At 39.4% G+C, this 18,036-nt stretch overlaps 1 long non-coding RNA gene across 2 annotated transcripts in view; it reads right to left on the bottom strand.

Moving 5' to 3' along the window:
• Positions 1 to 11,005: 11,005 nt before the first annotated feature.
• LOC110207946 (uncharacterized) overlaps positions 11,006 to 18,036 on the bottom strand; it is a 66,638-nt gene continuing 59,607 nt past the window's right edge. The window contains exons 3-4 of one of the 2 annotated variants that reach the window (XR_002324365.2): positions 16,737 to 16,822; positions 11,006 to 11,286 (exon numbers count right to left, since the gene is read on the bottom strand). This is a non-coding gene — a long non-coding RNA (uncharacterized LOC110207946). The remainder of the gene's footprint in view (positions 11,287 to 16,736; positions 16,823 to 18,036) is intronic. The other variant, XR_002324366.2, reaches the window with a different exon arrangement.

Raw genomic sequence — 18,036 nt, 5'->3', positions numbered from 1 at the left:
GGACTTGAATCTAAGTATTTCTAACTTCATGGTCAGTTTTCTAAACATTTTACTAGGCTACTTTTTTTTTTTAGGCATAATGTCTATTTAAATGATAGTCCTCATTGAGTCATCAGCATACTTCTTGCCTGCTTCACCTTCTAATTTTTTCTTGCTCTTTATCTCCCCCCTCTTCCCCCCCACCCCCAGACTAGTCTGCTTCATCAATTTCCCCAGGGATCCTGCATGCATTCACTTCATGCTGCAGGAGGACTGCTCTTCTTTGGGGTCTTTATCTCAATCATATCAATTGCAGAGGATTCAAATGAAGACAGAAGCACATCCCTTAGGTCAGAGTCATGTTTTCCTATTATTTATTGTAGTTTCATTACTTTTATCATTAGAAGCCACCTTTGGTACATAGCAATGAAAATTTAGATCAAGTAACTTTTATCAATGTCAAAGTTAGATTACATGATAGATTGATAGAAGCAGCTTTTATAGTACTGAGACTGCTCTTAGAATACTGTATGGGTCTTGGTATCTCTGGACACACTCCAAGGATACAGATGAATTTAATGGAATTCTACCAAAGAGAAGGCAGGGGAGAGGGGTGTCATGGTTCTAGTTCTGAAGGAAATGGCTAATAGGGAAAGATTAAAGTGGAAAATATATAAACTTAACTCAGTAACAACCAATCAGACAATGAAAACTATGTGGGCAGATCAATGAAAGGTCTTGTGATGAAAGAAGACAAAGAAGGCACCAATTATCATTGACTTTGGTTCAGGGATTTAATTTGAAAAGAAAAGCTAAGTAAATTTATGGGGAAAATAAAGGTGCTATTTGTACTAAGGGTGGTAGTAAATACTCAAGCTTCATCACTCTGAGTTGCTACAGGATGAAAATATAAATAGCTTCAAAAAAGATTTAGTGAAATCCCTTGATGTCAAATTCAGAGGGGATTGTTAATTGAAAATTGGATGTTTGCAGCATGTCCCATTCTTGTGGGGGAGGGCAAATCTGGCCTTCCAAAATCTTCCCAAGATCAGCCCTCCCATCAGAGAGCTCTAGACTGTTTTGTGGCTACCCCAAGGTGGAAATTCTCAAAATAGCCCATATGTATACATATACATACATATATATATATGTATATGTATATATATAGATATAGATATATATATATATACACACACACATATATACACATATATATAATATGTATGTATATATTTGTTTATATATATATATATATATATATTATATTTCACTGTTAAATATCATTGTCCTGTTTTATAGATGAGAAAACAGGCACAAAGAGGTAAAGTAACTTGATAAGTGTTGGAATCAGAATTTGAACACGGCTCTTCTGATTCCAAATCTGTATATTTCTTCTTTTTCTTCTCCATTTTCCTTCACTGCAATTATTTGTATCATGTTAATGTGTCATGTTGGAAAGTTCAGTCAGGACACTGACCGAATATTGTGCAGAATTATTAACTAAGATTACTGCTAGGCAGAAAATATTAATAGTTATCTGAAGTCTGGTTAATATTGACTTTGGAAGAATAAATATGAAGCATTTACTAACTTCTGACTTCAAAGTAGTGTCACTCGTAGTCTTGAATATTTATTCATTATAATTATTTGTTAACATTTATAACAGTTCATTTTTAATTATTATAAGGCATATGATATGAGTATTGCAGTAGTGGTTTTTGTTCTTTCAAGATATAAAACTAATAATCCTCTGGTTTCAGTTAAGATTATTCAAAGGATTGGACATTAGCTCTACTTTCTAGCCAATCTTTATAACAAACCTACCTGTACCCTAAGTGGGCGTGCTAAGGAGATTTTGTGGTTGTTTGTGATGGCAGTGATGGTGGTTGTTGTTTGCCTTTGGAGACTCTCTTATGTATTTTTAATAATATCTATATCTATATCTATATCTATATCTATATCTATATCTATATCTATATCTATATCTATATCTATATCTATATCTATATCTATATCTATATCTATATCTATATCTATATCTATATCTATATCTATCATTTTATTTTTTCTCACATAGGAGAACTTGGAAGATTTTGGTGACTTTTTCCTTTTGGTTTTGTTTTCTTGGCTGTCAAACTCTTTTGAGGTCATTGGGTTGACAGTTCTGGGTCATATGGAGTTTAATCTTTTCTGTTCCAATCAAATTACGGAGAAAATGCTGCAGAAATAGCTCCCTAAAAACTGGCATTTTTCAGAAATAATCAAGGTCTGTAATTTTGTGAGATAAGTATCTAAGTGATGGTGTTATGGGAACAGCTTTGCCTCTTGGGCTGATCATTACAGAGCTAATAGCAAGATGACTTAAGGAGGCAGCATCATGCAGTGGAAAGAGAACTAAGTTTAGGTGTTAGTGGAACTAAGAGTGAATCCTGGCTCTGTCTTTTACTATCTGTGTCAATCTGGGCAGGCCAGCCTCAGTTTCATCATATGTGGAAAAAAAAAAAAGTATTGGGCTATATGATGCCTAAGGTACCTTCAAGTCCTAAGTTCATGCTCCAAGGACTTAATTGTCTTTTAGAGATAATAGTTGGACCCAAAAGAATCAAAAAGGATAAATACATTTGAATTTCTGTTTGAAATTTAGGCCACTTAAAAACTTTCTTAGGGCTCCTCTGTCCTTGTGATTGGCAGCAGAATCAGAAAATGATGGACTAGGAATCTTCTATTATGCTTGCGGAGGTCTAGAGAGACAGGGGAGTTTCAAGGGATCTAAGGGATTATCTATTCAGTAAAACAAACAAAGGAAAAAAAAACATTTATTAAATGTCTACTATGTGCCAGGCACTGTAATAATCACTGAGGTTACAAAGAAAGACAAAAGACAGTCCCTGCTTTCAAGGAGCTCACAGTCTAATGGAGGAGATAACATGGAAACAGCTATCTCTAATCAAGATATATATTAGATAAATTGGAAATTATCAACATAGGGAAGATGCTGGAGTTGAGGGGCATTAGGAAAGGCTTCTTGTAAAAAGAAAGATTTTAGTTGCGACATGAAAGAAGTCGAGGGACCCATCTGAAGCGTGGATCCCCCCTGCAATGTCTCTGAGAATAGTTCTCCAATCTCTGCTTTAACACTTTCAGGGGCAGAGAATTCATTTTATGCTTCTCGGACTTCTTTTTTTTTTAAATCTATGTACAAATAATAAGAAATGTTCTCAGATCAAGACAAAATCTGTAACTTCCACCTATTAACCATAATTCTATCTTTCTAGGCCAAAACAGAGCAAATCAAATTAGTCTTCCACATGGAAGCTCTTAACTTGATTTCTTCATCTGTAAAATCAGGGACTTAAACCAGATAAACTCTAGGGTCTTTTTCAGTTTTATGTATACAATTCTATAAGTCATTTGAAGCCAGCTATCTCCACCCATTGAATCTCTTCTTTTCTGAAAACACATGGTCCCTTCAATTTAGCCTCAGATCTTTTCCATTCTCGGACACCTTCCTTTGAGTACAATCCACTTTTTAAACAGCCCTTCTTAAAGTTAGGAAACAGAATTAGAGATACTATTCCATATTTTTTCTTTTACTATGTCAGAGACCAATAGAATAATCACTTTTTTCATTTTAGACATCTACTATTCCTATTTAAGCTTTAATTAGCTTTTGACAGCCCACATTACACTCCTAATTCACATGAGTTTACATTATACTAGAACTCTAGGTCTTTCCTCCCTAAACTGCTTCTTGGAGAAGTCCACCACATTCTGGACTTGTAAATATTTTTTTTCATCCAAAATGTATCTTCATTAAATTCCATCTCATTAGCTTCATCCCACAGAAGATTGGAATCTTTTTTTGGATCCTACCTTTCTCATCCAGGGTAAGACACCGTTCCCAGTTTCATATCATCTTCACTACAATAAGCACATAATCCATCCCTTTATCAAGATACTGGTAAAAATATTAATGTGAATAGTGTCAAGGACAGAGCCCTACAGAACTCTATTAAAGACCTCTCTCCTGGTTGGCAGCAATCTACTCTTTGTGTCCTTTCATTTAACTAGTTTCATATCCTTCCCTCTTTGTGCACAACTTTGTCATGAGACAACTTGTCAGATGTCTTGCTGAACGCTGGATATTTTGACTTTATTCAACTAATGTTTGACACAATGCAAAACATTTTAAATATCACAATGGATTTGACTGTAAAATTAAATGAGTGGCAATCTGCACAAGGCACATTTTAAGAAATTGTAAAATGATCAGAAGGGCATTAAGTCAACATCTGTTTTGCAATGCATTCAGGGAACACTATGTTCATAAAATTCCCCTTTTCTATAGATATCCTGGAGAGAGAGAGAGAGAGAGAGAGAGAGAGAGAGAAAAAGAGAGAGAGAAGAGAGAGAGAGAGAGAGAGAGAGAGAGAGAGAGAGAGAGAGAGGGAGGAGAGAGAGAGAGAGGGAGGGAGAGAGAGAGAGAGAGGGAGGGAGAGGGAGAGAGAGAGGGAGGGAGAGGGAGAGAGAGAGGGAGAGAGGAGGAGAGAGAGAGAGGGAGAGAGAGAGAGAGAGAGAGAGGGAGGGAGAGAGAGAGAGAGAGAGAGGGAGGGAGAGGGAGAGAGAGAGGGAGAGAGAGGATGAGAGAGAGAGAAGAAAAAAAGAGGTTAGTTTGGCATGTACTTACCTTATAAGGGTTTTAGCAATATAAAATTGTAAATTATATACAGTATCATGTAAATAGTGACTGTTGTTAAGTTGAATTAGAAACTTTCACAGCATGGCTAAAGGCTAACGATGTTATTCTTTTTTATCTTTTCCCCTTCCCCATTCAGTTTAGTTGTTTTTCTGTTGTATCTGACTCTTTGTGACCCCATTTGGTATTTTCTTGGCAAAGATACTGGAGTAGTTTGCCATATCTTTCTCCAGCTCATTTTACAGATGGGGAGACTGAGGCAAAACAGTGTCAAGTGACTTGCTCAATGTCACACAGCTAGTAAGTATCTGAGGCTAGATTTAAACTCAGATCCTCCTGACTCTAGAGCTGACACTCTATCCACTGTGCTACCTAGCAGCTCCAGTGCAGCTTTCCCTTCCCTATGCCCCAAATTGAGCATATTTTAATAGGGAAATTGACTAAAGATAAAGTATCAAGATGGGGCTAACTGGATATGTTCTGAGGTCTGAAAATACATGTCATTTTTGGAAGAGCTAAGGAAGATGACAATGTCTAGAATAGAAAAGAGAAGACAGAGTAGACATAGATATCTACAAAAATTTTAGGACTGACATATGGACTACGGGAAGATTTCTGTAATTCTAAATATCATTACTAGGATGGATCAGTGAAGGTTATAAAGAGGCAGATTTTAGTTCAATGTAAGAAAAATTTTCTAACAGTTAGTACTGTGCCGACAATTAAATGGACTGCCTCCTCATGTAGTGAGGTTTCTGTTACTATAAGTGTGTTAGCCAAGTTCAGATGAACATCTGGCAGAAATTTTGTAGAGAGACTTCCTACACTGTGGGAGAAGTTGGACTTGATTGAACTCTATAGTTCTTTTCAATGTTAACATTTATTACATCTTAGGTTGGCTAATTATAACATGTTATGGTTCAGAGTGTAAGGGTAAGAATTATATAATTTATTGCCTTCCTATCTCTATAACACTATATGTGACACTAAAATACTGATTGTTGACTGAACAATGACCCATAGCTCCAGCAATAGGACCTATCCTTAGGAATTCCTCTGCTTTTTAGGCATAGGATGAGTTCTATATAAAATGGGTGGGGGAAGGAAAGCCCATGCTTGAATTCAATTAAATCCTAACCCATTTTTCCCCTTTCTCTTAGAATCTAAGAATACTATCTCTCTTTTGTGACTTCTTAGTATTTTCATATAAGCTTTATCCTTCTCTGTAGTCTTAGCTTAGTTTCAGAAGTTATGTATACTAATATTCTGGGCCAGGCCTAACTCAGGACAGCACAGTGCTTCAGGCTCAGGATTGTAACTCAATGAGACCCTTGGGGATCATAAAATGCAATAAAAATAACTTGACTCATAAGAAAAGTTTAAAAGTTATAATTACTAAAAATTGACATTCCCTTTCTCAAATTCTAAATTCATCAAGTCAGTAATGTTGGGCAGCATTCCCCTGATGTAGTGGAAACTCTGCCAAACCTCAGGAACACCAATTCCACAGAGACTGTGGCCCCAGAATTTGTGTCCCCAGTATTTCAGTTGATCAAATCCTTAGGATGTCCTCCTTGCCTGCTGAAACAGGAGCCTTCCCAGATTAGGCCAAATCAGCACTGCTCCTACCTAAACCAGTCAGTTTAATTCAGTTCAATGCAACAACCATTTGTTAAATGTCTACATTTAACAAAGTGTTAAGTCTTGTAGACACTATTTTGGGTGTAGGGGATAGTGAAAGAAATAAATGATATGGCCCTGGCCTTCAAGGAGTTCATGGTCTCCTGGACAAACAGAATATGTGCACACATAGAGGGTGAGGGGAGGCCTAGATTCAGCATTTTAGGAAAATGTGAAGAGAAAGAATACTTTTATCTGGGGAGACAAGAGAAAGTCTTACAGAGAAGGTGATGCCTGAACTCGTCCTTAAAAGAATGGAGAAATTAAAAAGGCATGGATGAGGAAGAAATGTATGCATTCCAGACACAACAAATGGCCTACATGATTTCATGGAGTCAGACTTGGCAAGATAATATCAGGAAGTAGGAAGCAATCCAGTTTGGCTGGGATATAGAGTGTGTAATGTGGAAGAGGATAAAGCTGTAAAGGTAGGTGGGAAGCAGATTGTGGAGGGTCTTAGAAGGCCAGAACAAAGAATCGGTATTTTATCTCTATAAGCAATATGGACCAAAGATTTTTGTCCTGGGGAGTGACACAATCTGGTCTGTGCATTGAGATGATTATTCTATATCAGCTGTATAATGTGTAAATGAGAGAGAGGAAAGGAGATGTTTGGAGATCAGTTAGGATGCTATTATAATAGTTGGGGCACAAGGTGATGAGTATCTAAATTGGGGTGTTGTTTGTGTGAGTGGAGAGAAGGGAAGAGTTCAGGAAATAAACTGATAGGAATTAATAATTGATTAAATGGTGGAGCCTGAGAAGGTAAAAAGATAAAGGTGACTGAGGTTTTGTGCTAGAGTGTTATAAGAATGGTGATGCCATCAATGGAAATAGGTACATTGAGAGCAAAAACAGGATTAGGGGGGAAGATGACAAGCTCAGTTTTGGACATGTTGTCTTGAGATGACAAAGATTGCAATTCCAGTTCTTTAGGAGAGAGAGAAGTCCTGTGGCAAATTTGAATGTTCCATGCACCTAGGTAAATATCAAGTCATGGTGAGCATTAAGGGAAACTGCCAGGGAAAGGAGGTTGAAACAGGCAAATTTAGCATGTGTTTAGAAGGGGAATGAAAGTTCTACATACTAGGCTTTGTCATTGTGGGGCATCTATGGGCTGATAATAGATGTATGAATCCCCAAATCTTTGCTAGTGCCAGCTGATGGAGTAAGCACCTTCTCCTTTGCCAGATTAGTGACTGCAAACACTCATATGGAGTTAAGGTTTGTATGGGACTTTACATGTTGCTACGTCCCTTTATCATTGCCACAACACTGTGAGGTGGGTGTTATTTGTTCCTTTGTTTTACAGATGGGGAAAATTAGGCTGAAAAGGATTAAGTGACTTGCTCAGGGTTACACAGCTAGTAAATGTCTGAGGTGGGATCTGAATCTGGTTCTAGTCTAGTCTAGCTTTCCATACTGCCACTACACCGCTTGGGAGGACCTGAGAGATTTAACACTCTGCTCTCTATGTTGCTATATTCCAGGCCCTACCTTAAGCATGGGGGAAGCAAGAAAATTCTTGCCAACGTGGAGCTCATACTCTCTTTGGGAGAATGGCGGAAGAGGAGGTAGAAGGGATGGGGGTGGCAATAGTTTTGGAGACCTGACTCTGGAGAGGATAAGGGGAAAGCTTAGCTATCAGCACCCAGGGTCCATGGTTTCTATGGCTGAGAGATGAGAAGGTTGAGGATAATGCATAGAGAGTAGGTAGCATGCTTTGTTTTGAACGATATAGATGGAATTCTTATTCAGTTATAAGTTGGACTAGATGGTCTTTGGGAAACAGAGTAAACTGTCATAAGAAGTTGGGGACTAGAAATTTCATTTTCCATGTGTTCCATATCTAAGATCTGGCCAGTATGGTTATAGATTCTCTCTCCAATAGCTGACTAGGTAGGGAAGTTATTCTAAGCTGTGGTCCTGGTATAACCTCATGCTGTAATCTCCCCAAGCACAGGGACTACCCTCTCCGTTCCATAATTTAACCCACTCTGGTGTCTCCTAGAATCATTTATATTGTTGACTCTAAATAGGTCGAGTCATTTCTGTTCCTAAGAATCTACTACAGCTCCTCATGATTTAGGTTACATCTTAATTTATCCTAACATTTCAAATCTTCCCCATTTTGACTACAACTTTGCTACCTAACCCACTCTCCTATTCCTCTCTGAAATGGAGAATTCATTCTAGCCAACCCTGTCTCCTTATGGTTTCCTTTGTACCACAGGTCTCTTATTGCTTTCTTGCCTTTTTCCCCATTGTTCTCCCATGGGCAATATCCACTCCTTTCAACCTACCCAAATCTTACCTTTCCTTCAAGGCCCAACTCTTTTCCTGCCTCCTCCAGGAAGCCTACCCTAAAAAAGTCCAGCCCACATTATTCTTTATCTTTTGTGACTTCTCTGAGAGTTTATTTTTCTGCCCACTACATTTTAGCACTGAATTATATTCCATTTAAAGGCTTATTTTGTATTTTGTGTGATGTATGTTGTTGCTGCTATAAGATTAACAAGTAGTCTGTTTAATGGAAATCACACCCCTACTATATGATGTTGGACACAAACTTGACGAGCCTTAGCTTCCTCATTTGTAAAGTGGGCAGCAAACACTGGCACTGTGTACCTCGAAGTGTTGCTGAAAGTGGAGTGCTTTGTCAACTTCAAAGTGCCATAGAAATGAGTTATTCTCAAGACAGTGCACTCCTCACTCAAGGGCCAAGATCTTGCCATATGTCTTTAGTACCTCATCTACACCACCATCTGAACTGTATATTATGAGAGTAAGCAAAATGGTGAAGGGAGGTCAGGAAAGGTTTTTAGGCTTGATGTTGATCCAGTAGCTATTTTTTCTGAGTAGAAGAATGACATGACAGTTTTGAGTTTCCTATGTTCCCCCACCCTTCCCATGGGTGCTCAGGCTCCCTTCAGAATTCTCATCCATCAGCCAGCAAATGGACACATTTTAACGAGCACAATCTCAACCAAGCAAGTTCTGGCAACAAAATATGCCTCCACTAATGATATTCAATTGTTCTAAGAAGACAAAACGGTCTGAAGTATAATGAGATGCCAAACACACACACAAAAAACCCGGCTGCTCATATTTAAGCCCTTCTGTTTCTTGAAGTGAAAACTCATTTTAAGAAGATTATGGTGCATATATTATAAAATGGGATGATATTCCACATTCATTCCCCACTGGGGCCTTGACTGTATTAAAAAAAAATGAAAACAAAACCAACAACCACATTTTGTTCCCACACAAGTACTTTGCTAATAGGACATGTGACTCAATAGTCATTCATTTGGGTTATTTTTAATGCAGGCCTTCCTCATGCATCTCTGCTTCTCTTTGCAATATACATTCTGGGAATTCTGTAGCCAGGGCCCTTGAATAGAGGACCCTCTAGAGCTGAGGGGGAGTAGGGAGGGGTGGTGATAAAAGGTGATCAAATAGGGAATAGGGGAATTTGTGAGAAGACAAAGAGAAAAAAGAGTGTACTTAGGTGCTGAATACAGAGGAGCAGGGTGAGAATGACCCTGCCTGCACCAGGACAATTGAACATTCACCTGGGGTAACCAGAACTTAGTCCTATCTTGGTCCTTTCCTGATCAACATTTTATCAACAACTTGGATGAAGACATATAGAGCATGCTTGCCAAATCTGAGAATAACAGAGCTGTAAGAGAGAGATTTTTGGATAACAGAGTAAAAATTCAAAAAGATCTGAATATAGATGAACACTGGGCCGAAACAGATAACATCAAGTTTAAGTGGGATAAATGTAAAGTCCTATGTTTAACTTAAGGGGAAAAAAATCAACTTCTTGTATATAGGATGGGAATGGAGAGGGAGACAATTTTTTTTATATGAAAATAATTTTAGAGGTTACTAGACAGTGAGCTCTATAGGAATCAGCTGAATAGCATAGCAGAAAAAAGAGCTAATGTGACTTTAAGTTGAATTAAGAGAAGGACAGTGTCTATATTAGCAACTTTATCACAAAAGGAAATGATAGCTCTGTATACTCTGCCCTAATCAGAGCACATCTGGAGTATTGTATCCCCTTCTGGCCTCCACATTTTAATAGAGATGTTGATAAAGTAGATTGTCACCTGTGATTCCAAAGGACCCTGATGCCATGCAGTTTCATAACCTTTGACTCATTTGCCTTGTAGGTGGGGGTGGCATGTACCCTTGCTGTCTCAAGAGCAGAAGGCTGTTCAAGTCATCAATCAACAAACTATTATGTTCAATGCATTGTAACAGGCACTGGAGACACAAACAGAAAACTACACCACTCTTGCCTTGAAGGAAATTTCATGGGGTGGGGGGATACCACATGTACCTATATAAATATGTAAAACAATATGTAAAACAAGTACACAGTACTTGGTAGGGGAGGGTGTTAGCAGCTGAGGGTGGTAGGGAAAGGCTTCATGATGTTCGAGCTGAGTTTTGAAGGAAGTAAGGGACTGTAAGAGGTGGAGGTGGTGAGGCAATGAGAGTTATAGGAACTGAGCATAGCAGGTGAATAGGCTGAGACAAGTGATAGGGAAGAGGAGTGTGGCACCTCTAGGCAAGGTCAGAACCTTCTTCTGGTGGCAGGACGTGAAAGAGCCATCAGATGGTTTATTTCACCACTAGTTATCATCTGTGTATTTCCAAATTGCTCAATTTACAGAATATGACCAATGCAGGAACACTGAAACATTACTCATTTGCTGGATCTCTGTTGTCATCAGACTACTAGAGAATCCTGCCACATGACAGTAATCCCCCTCACCCCCACCAACTTCTTTTCTTCCCCTTGGATGAGTTGCTTATATCTTGCCCCAGGTTCCAGCACTTCAGTCTCTGGTCCAGGACAGGGATGCCTTGCCAGCAAAGTTTGGAGGAGGTTCATTGTGGATCGCTGTTGGGCTCTGTGTGAAAGCAAACATAGGAAGGTCATCTGGGGGTAGCCTTTCCTCAGTAGAACCAATCAGCTCAGATTCTAAGCCTGCAATTGGAGAGAACCAGATCTGAGACCCTGCATATGAAAATAAGAAAAGGTGGTTGTATGTCTTTTGCAGGAAGGTGGAAAATCTAGTGTGGGATGCGGGTGGGGTGTAAATCAAGGCTGATGTAGAAAAAAGGGTGATCAGGAGAAAGAGGGGCCTAGAGTCCAGGTGATCTGAAGAACAGAGAATTCTGTTAGAGCTAAAAGGAATCTTAGAGATGATCTAGTTTGGAAGTGTCAAACATGGGGCTCCCCAGGCCAACACTCCCCATTGTGCCTAGAACCAGATCAAAATGTGAGTGGGAAATATTTAACAAAATAAATAAAAATACCATGAAACATAGATGATGTTAACATATCTAAGCCAATCTGTGGCCTACAGGGATCCTTATGTATGGTTTAGTGGCCCCCATTTCCATTTGAGTTTGATACCACTGATCTAGTCGATATATAGTTACATACCTGATCTAGTCTATATATAGCTATATAGTTAAATGTAACTAACTGATAGTTAAAGTGATAGCATTCCAATACAGTTACTTCAGCTAAGTGGTCTTAATGCCCATAGAACATTTTATGAAAGCCCATCTCATTTTATGGATGGAGAAACTGAAAACCAGGGTGGGTAAGTGACTCACCCAAGTCTACGTACCTAATAAATGCAGCAGTAGACCTCAAAGCCAACTCTTTGGCTCCTGGAGAAGTTAGGGAATCTTTATTTTGGGGAGAAAAGGAAAAACTTAAGGGAGAACTTTATTGCTGTCTTCTCATCTTTGAAAAGAGGTGATAATAAAGAAACACTAGATTTGCGATGTGTAGTGCCAGATAGGGGTCAGAACTGGGACCAATGGATAGGAGTTACAGTTTAACATTAAAAAATATTGTTCTCATAACAGAGCTGCCCCACAATGGAATGAGATGTCTTGTGTAGCATTGAACTTTCTGTCCCTGAAATTATTTAGAGATTGACAACATCCTAGACCAATTGCCAGAGAGGACTCTTCTTCTGAATAGGCAGTCCCTTCAACTGTATGTTTCTGTGATGCTAACATTTGGGTGGGTAGGGAATGAGTTGGGGAGATAGAAGCTGACCATTACACACAACTTCTCAGAATTGGAAGGAACTTTGGAGGCCATCTTGATCGATTAATAGATGAATAGGAGCTTTTCCAAGATATCTCCAAATAAGTAGTCACTCACAAGGGCTCCCACTAGCTGATAAGAACTGGTTTCAGTATATCCCTATTAGGGATTAAATTTACCATCTTGTAACTTCTAGCCATTGTTGCTGTTTCTGCCCTCTAGGGCTCTCTGGCTGGGAGTAGGCAGCGTAGTGCAGACCTTGCGTTGCCAGCCAAGGGTGCTCATGGTGGGAAGGGGGAGGTTCATAGTTTGTTCTACATGAGATGCATGTCCAGAGCAGTTGGCCTTCATGGCATCTAGACTAACACAGAGTTAATTTATCTGTAGGTTATTACTTTTTCCTTCCCTTCCCTTCTTTTTCCCTTTTCAAATATTTAAGCAGAGTACATACTCTGGCATCCATTACAGACACTGCTCTTTCCAGGCTAGAAAATGGGAGTTAAACATGTCTTGACAAAGGGTGTCCCATAGAAACAGCGAGGCCTAGTTGTCATGCTCATAGTTATAAGCACAGGATTATTTTTCTTTAAAGTTTTGATGGTTTCAAGTAAATCAAGCACTGTAGCTATCCCACTTCGATAATTTTTTTGGGGGAGGGAACCCATTACACATACACCAACCACACAAATTCTCAAACTATTTCATGTGATGAGTCATGGTTTGTGTTGTTGCTGTTAAAAAAAAGTACTAACCCTTCAAATTTTTTAGGGCAGCTTTTATGTTGTCCCCTCACTTCTTCAAATCTTCTCTTTTCAAGGCTAACTAATCCCATTTCCTCCTACTCATCCCACCCTAGGTTGTTGCCTGCTGGGAAAAGAACTTTTGGGAAAACTTCTGCACATGTCAGAGTATGTGTAGAACAGAATAACAAGACTGAAGACCATTGCATGGAAGGAACTTTCCATTGTCTATTTCCCTGGAAAAAGTAATGTTGCAATCATCCTCATTGACTTTAGTTCTACAAAGAACCTTATAATCAATATTATTTGCTCAAAACTGGAGCACCAAGACATTTGGAGTTGATCTTTTGGACTCACAACATTGAAGCAGCCCATGGCCAACTAGGTAGGCTACTCTCTAACAGAACTCATCAGAATCTCAAAAGGGTCATCTCCTCCAATGAAGATTCCTCACCCCTGGGGAATCCTGAGGATGTCTTTATCTTGAATTATTCTTGTGCTACTTGTATTTTGGTGTATATTATAACCACTTCCCCACCAGATATTTTACCCACCCCACTAGAACTTTAAATGTATTCTGGTCAGCAATTGCTTTGTTTTTGTCTCTGTATCCCATTTAAGCACCGACTAATATTCCTTGAATTGAATTAATTAGATTTCCTTTCACCTGAATCCATCCCAATTATATAGATGCTTAGCATGCGCCTACTATATACCAAACAAGGTATCAAGTACTGGGGATGTTATGTAGTCCTTGCTGTAAGAATTTCCACAAGGGAATTTAAGGCACATACCTCATAAGCTGCTAATGTTAAAATGTGATAAGTACATAGAAGAGGTCAAATAGAGGACAAGAAATCAAGAAGGGAGAGATTCTTTAGGCACAGGGATGTGATTATTATTATTTTTATATTGTTTGATGTTATGGTTAAAATGACAGTATTCCAATATGGAATCTCTTTGGTTACGTGGTCCTAAGGCCCGTAAAATATACATAAAAGCAATGATGGTTTTGTACTTTTCCACTATCCCAAACGATTGTAACCTTGTGTCAGGTAGTTAATACTTGCAGTTTCTGAACAGATAAAACTCCTGGTTGGCCGCAGGGGCCTATGGGCAACTCCTTTTTTCTTGCCTCAGATAGACAACTGAAGCTCTTACCTGATTTCTGGTCTGGATAAAGACACTATCGCTATCTGACTCTCACCTGAGCCTGGTATCCATAAGTGACCCCAAGAACTTCTCCACTACATCTTGGTCTAATTAAGAATGTCACCTCCCCCATCTGGTACTGATAACCTGTTCTTCACCAAGGACATTTTTAGGGTATAAAACTTCCCTTGCTGCCTATTGTGTCTGACTCTGAGGTTTTCTTGGCAAAGATACTGGAGTGGTTTGCCATTTCCTTCTTCAGTTCATTTTTATAAGTGAGGAACTGAGGCAAACAGGGTTAAGTGACTTCTCCAAGGTCACACAACCAGTAAGCGTCTGAGCTGGATTTGAACTCAGGTCTTCTTGACTCCAGGCCCAGCACTCTATTCACTGCACCGTCTACCTACCCATACAACTTCCCTACTTGAACTCTAATTTTGTGTATGTACTTTCCCTGATGTAACTCCCACCTTCTTGAGTTGGGTAAGTTTGTTCTTTTGTGGGGATGAACCTCAGTGTGTGTGTTTTTATCTTTGCCTGCTTGCTGCTCTGTATGATAAAATTTTTGTTTGTGCTAGCTTCCCAAAATACCAGTTTTCTATAAAACCCTGAACTCAGGGCTTTGCTTTAATTGGAGCTTAGAGGCCCCCCAAAACTAGGGACCTGAAAAGGCTTCATGGAAGAGGTAACACCTGAACTGAGCCTTGATGGAGGAGAGGATCCTAGCAGGCAGAGGTATGGATGGAGTCTCTTCTAGGCATGGGGGACACTCTGTATAAATTCATGAAAACCTCAGAATTCAGAACAATATTGAAAAATCACTAATATCTGGTTTAGCTGTAACATAAAACGTGCAAGAATAGTATGAAACCATGCCTATCAAATAATAAGATTGTTGGGGTATGAAAGGTCTTGAATGACAGGAAAAGGAGCTTGAATTATATCCTATAGGAAACTGGGAGCCAATGAAGATTTTTAAGGAGGAAAGTGACATAGTCAGACATGGAATTCAGAACGAACACTTTGGTAGCTATGCAAAGGTTAGACTGGAAAAAAGGAAACCTATTAGTAGGTTATTGATGGACTCTGAAAAGGTAGCAGCTGCATTCCAAAGTTGAAGATGGCTCACAGATGTCCATAGTTGTGAATTAACGTCTGGGCTATGGAAGGTCAGTAAAGATGTTCTGCAGACACTGGTAACAGTGGTAGTGTGTGGCACCCAAATTGACCCCTGGGGTTGTGGAATATGGATAGTGTTGTATAGTGTTGAGCTTAGAATGATCAGAAGTGTGTGTGTGTGTGTGTGTGTGTGTGTGTGTGTGTATGTGAGAGAGAGACAGAGAGGGAGACAGAGAGGGAGAGAGAGAGAGAGAGAGAGAGAGAGAGAGAGAGAGAGAGAGAGAGAGAGAGAGAGAGAGAGAGAGAGAGAGAGAGGGAAGGGGAGAGGAGAAGGGAAAGAGAAGGGAGAAATGAGATGGGGGGAAAGAATAGGACAGCAAATTTTGGGTGTGTCTAGGTTTATAACTTTGACAGTTTTGTGTATTTTTGGACAACGATTATTAAAAGCTTCAGGTTTTCTCCTTTAATACGCTTCAAATTCTTGCATCATTGAAAGAGTGAGAATTAAGGTATTACACATAAGCAGATATCAGTACAGTCTGGAGTCAGCAAGATCTAAGTTGAAATTTGCCCTAAGTCATTTAATAGCTATGTGACTCTGGATAAGTCACTTTACCTCTTTCTCAATTTCCTCAACTGTAAAATGAGGATAATAATAACAATTACTTCCAAGGGTTGCTGTATCAAATGTGATAACATGTTAAAAAGTACTTAGCATAGTGCTTGGCATTTAGTAGTTACTATGTAAATGTTTATTTCCTTCCTTCCCCCTTGCCCCATGGATATAATTTGTAAGATGAGATGGGTGTAGGTGCTAGGGTCAAACCCAAGGAGCAATTCCAAGTCAAAAGACATTGATGACATAGCCCTGTATGATGTCAGGTATCTGAATGGCTCTGTTCTAATACTCACATAGTCTCCACATGGAAAAGTGAAGATGGATGTGGTTCAAGTGGAATTGGACCTAGATTATTCAAGTGTGAACCTGGACAGGTCTGTGACTGCTGCTATGCTAGTCTAAACAAAAAGTAATGAGATGCTCCTTGGATTAGGGTCACGGTCATAGGAATGGAGAGGAAGGTACAGATGCATGAGATATTACCTATTTGGAATCAACAGGATTTAGAAACTGCTGAGATGTGAAAGGAAAAGAAGAGAGAAGTCAAATATTTCTGTGAAATTTCAGACCTACGTGACTAGAAATTTATTTAGTGCCTTCATCAAAGAGAAGTTAGTAAAAGGGGCAGATTTAAAGAAGGAATGATGATTTCAAACTTACGTCTAAGAGAAGGTGCTGGAAGAACCTCCAGGTAGTTTATGGGAGAGATCATAAATATGGGGCTGAGAGGCACCATAAAAAGTCACCTATAAATCAGTAAATAAGTATTAATTAAGCACTAAGTTTTAATTAATTAATTAAGCAAAGTAATCTTTGCTCTCAAGAAATCCAAACCCTTTATAGATGGAGCAAATGAAGTCCACCTTAGCGGTCAATCCTCTGACACATCTCATGGTTCCCCAGGGGCCAACCAGAGGCCTCTGTTCATTCATGCTCTTTAGCAAGAGATCAGAGCATGTGTGTTGCTGGAAATGCCCAACACACAGGTGCACCTCTGTAGAAAGTAGCCCTGTCAAATAGATCATGACGACTCCCCTTATTATCCTATTAAACCAAAGACTATTGGAGTCCAGCCAGCCTGGTTAGGGGTGATTTTTTTTTTGACTAGGCAATGGGGTTCAGTGACTTGCCCAGGGTCACACAGCTAGTGATCATTATATGTCTGAAGCTGGATTTGAACTCAGGTTCTCCTGAATCCAGGGCCAGTGTTTTATCTACCAAGCCACCTAGCTGTCCCAGAGGTGATTTTTATTCAGAGATATAGAATCTGGTCTGTTAAAACATCTTCCTTCCCATCCTCCTTCTCTGGATTCTAGGATACCTTGTCTAGTATTTCTGGTATATACCTCAGATTCCTAACCTAAGCTCATTGCTTGGAGCCGTAGCATATGACATCTAAGCCCCAGTCTCCACTTTTTGTTTCCTACCATCTCTGAGTTCCTGTTCTAGTCCCAAGGGATTCTCGTTCTGAGCTGTGAGGATTATCCAGGGATCATATGAAAGGAAAGTTGACCCTAAGAATGTCACCCACCATGCCCATCTGTTAGGTCCTATTTAATGTTCAATCCTTGTCCCAGGTTCAGTTCTTGAATCTTCTTCTATCCTGCCTTGGATTCCATCTTGACAAATCCTATATTTTTCCAGCTGTTACCCAATTTGGTAACTTAGAATTTCTATTTCCCTAGTCATATCATAGAAGTTCTTTGGCACCCTGGGCACCAAGCAGGCATGGGTACAATGATTTCTGGAATCTCCTAAAAGATCCATGCTGGCCTCAGTTTAGGCAAAGTAGGCCACTGTCTGTGTGGTATGATTTCAGGAATCCTGGGAAATTTCCTTGCCCTAAAAATTCCCATCATCTGTTCTCTAAAACCATTACTTCTGTTGTTGATGCCTTTCTCCTTTAATTTCCTGCCCCTAACTATTCTTCTGTGTACTGCAACCCCCTTCCCCCTTGGAA

This window comes from Phascolarctos cinereus, unplaced genomic scaffold, assembly GCF_003287225.1.
Source record: "Phascolarctos cinereus isolate Bilbo 61053 unplaced genomic scaffold, phaCin_HiC Scaffold_4;HRSCAF=312, whole genome shotgun sequence".
NCBI classification, from domain to species: Eukaryota; Metazoa; Chordata; class Mammalia; order Diprotodontia; family Phascolarctidae; genus Phascolarctos; species Phascolarctos cinereus.
Note: the sequence above shows the minus strand (reverse complement) of the source record. Positions and strands in the feature narration are given on the sequence as shown.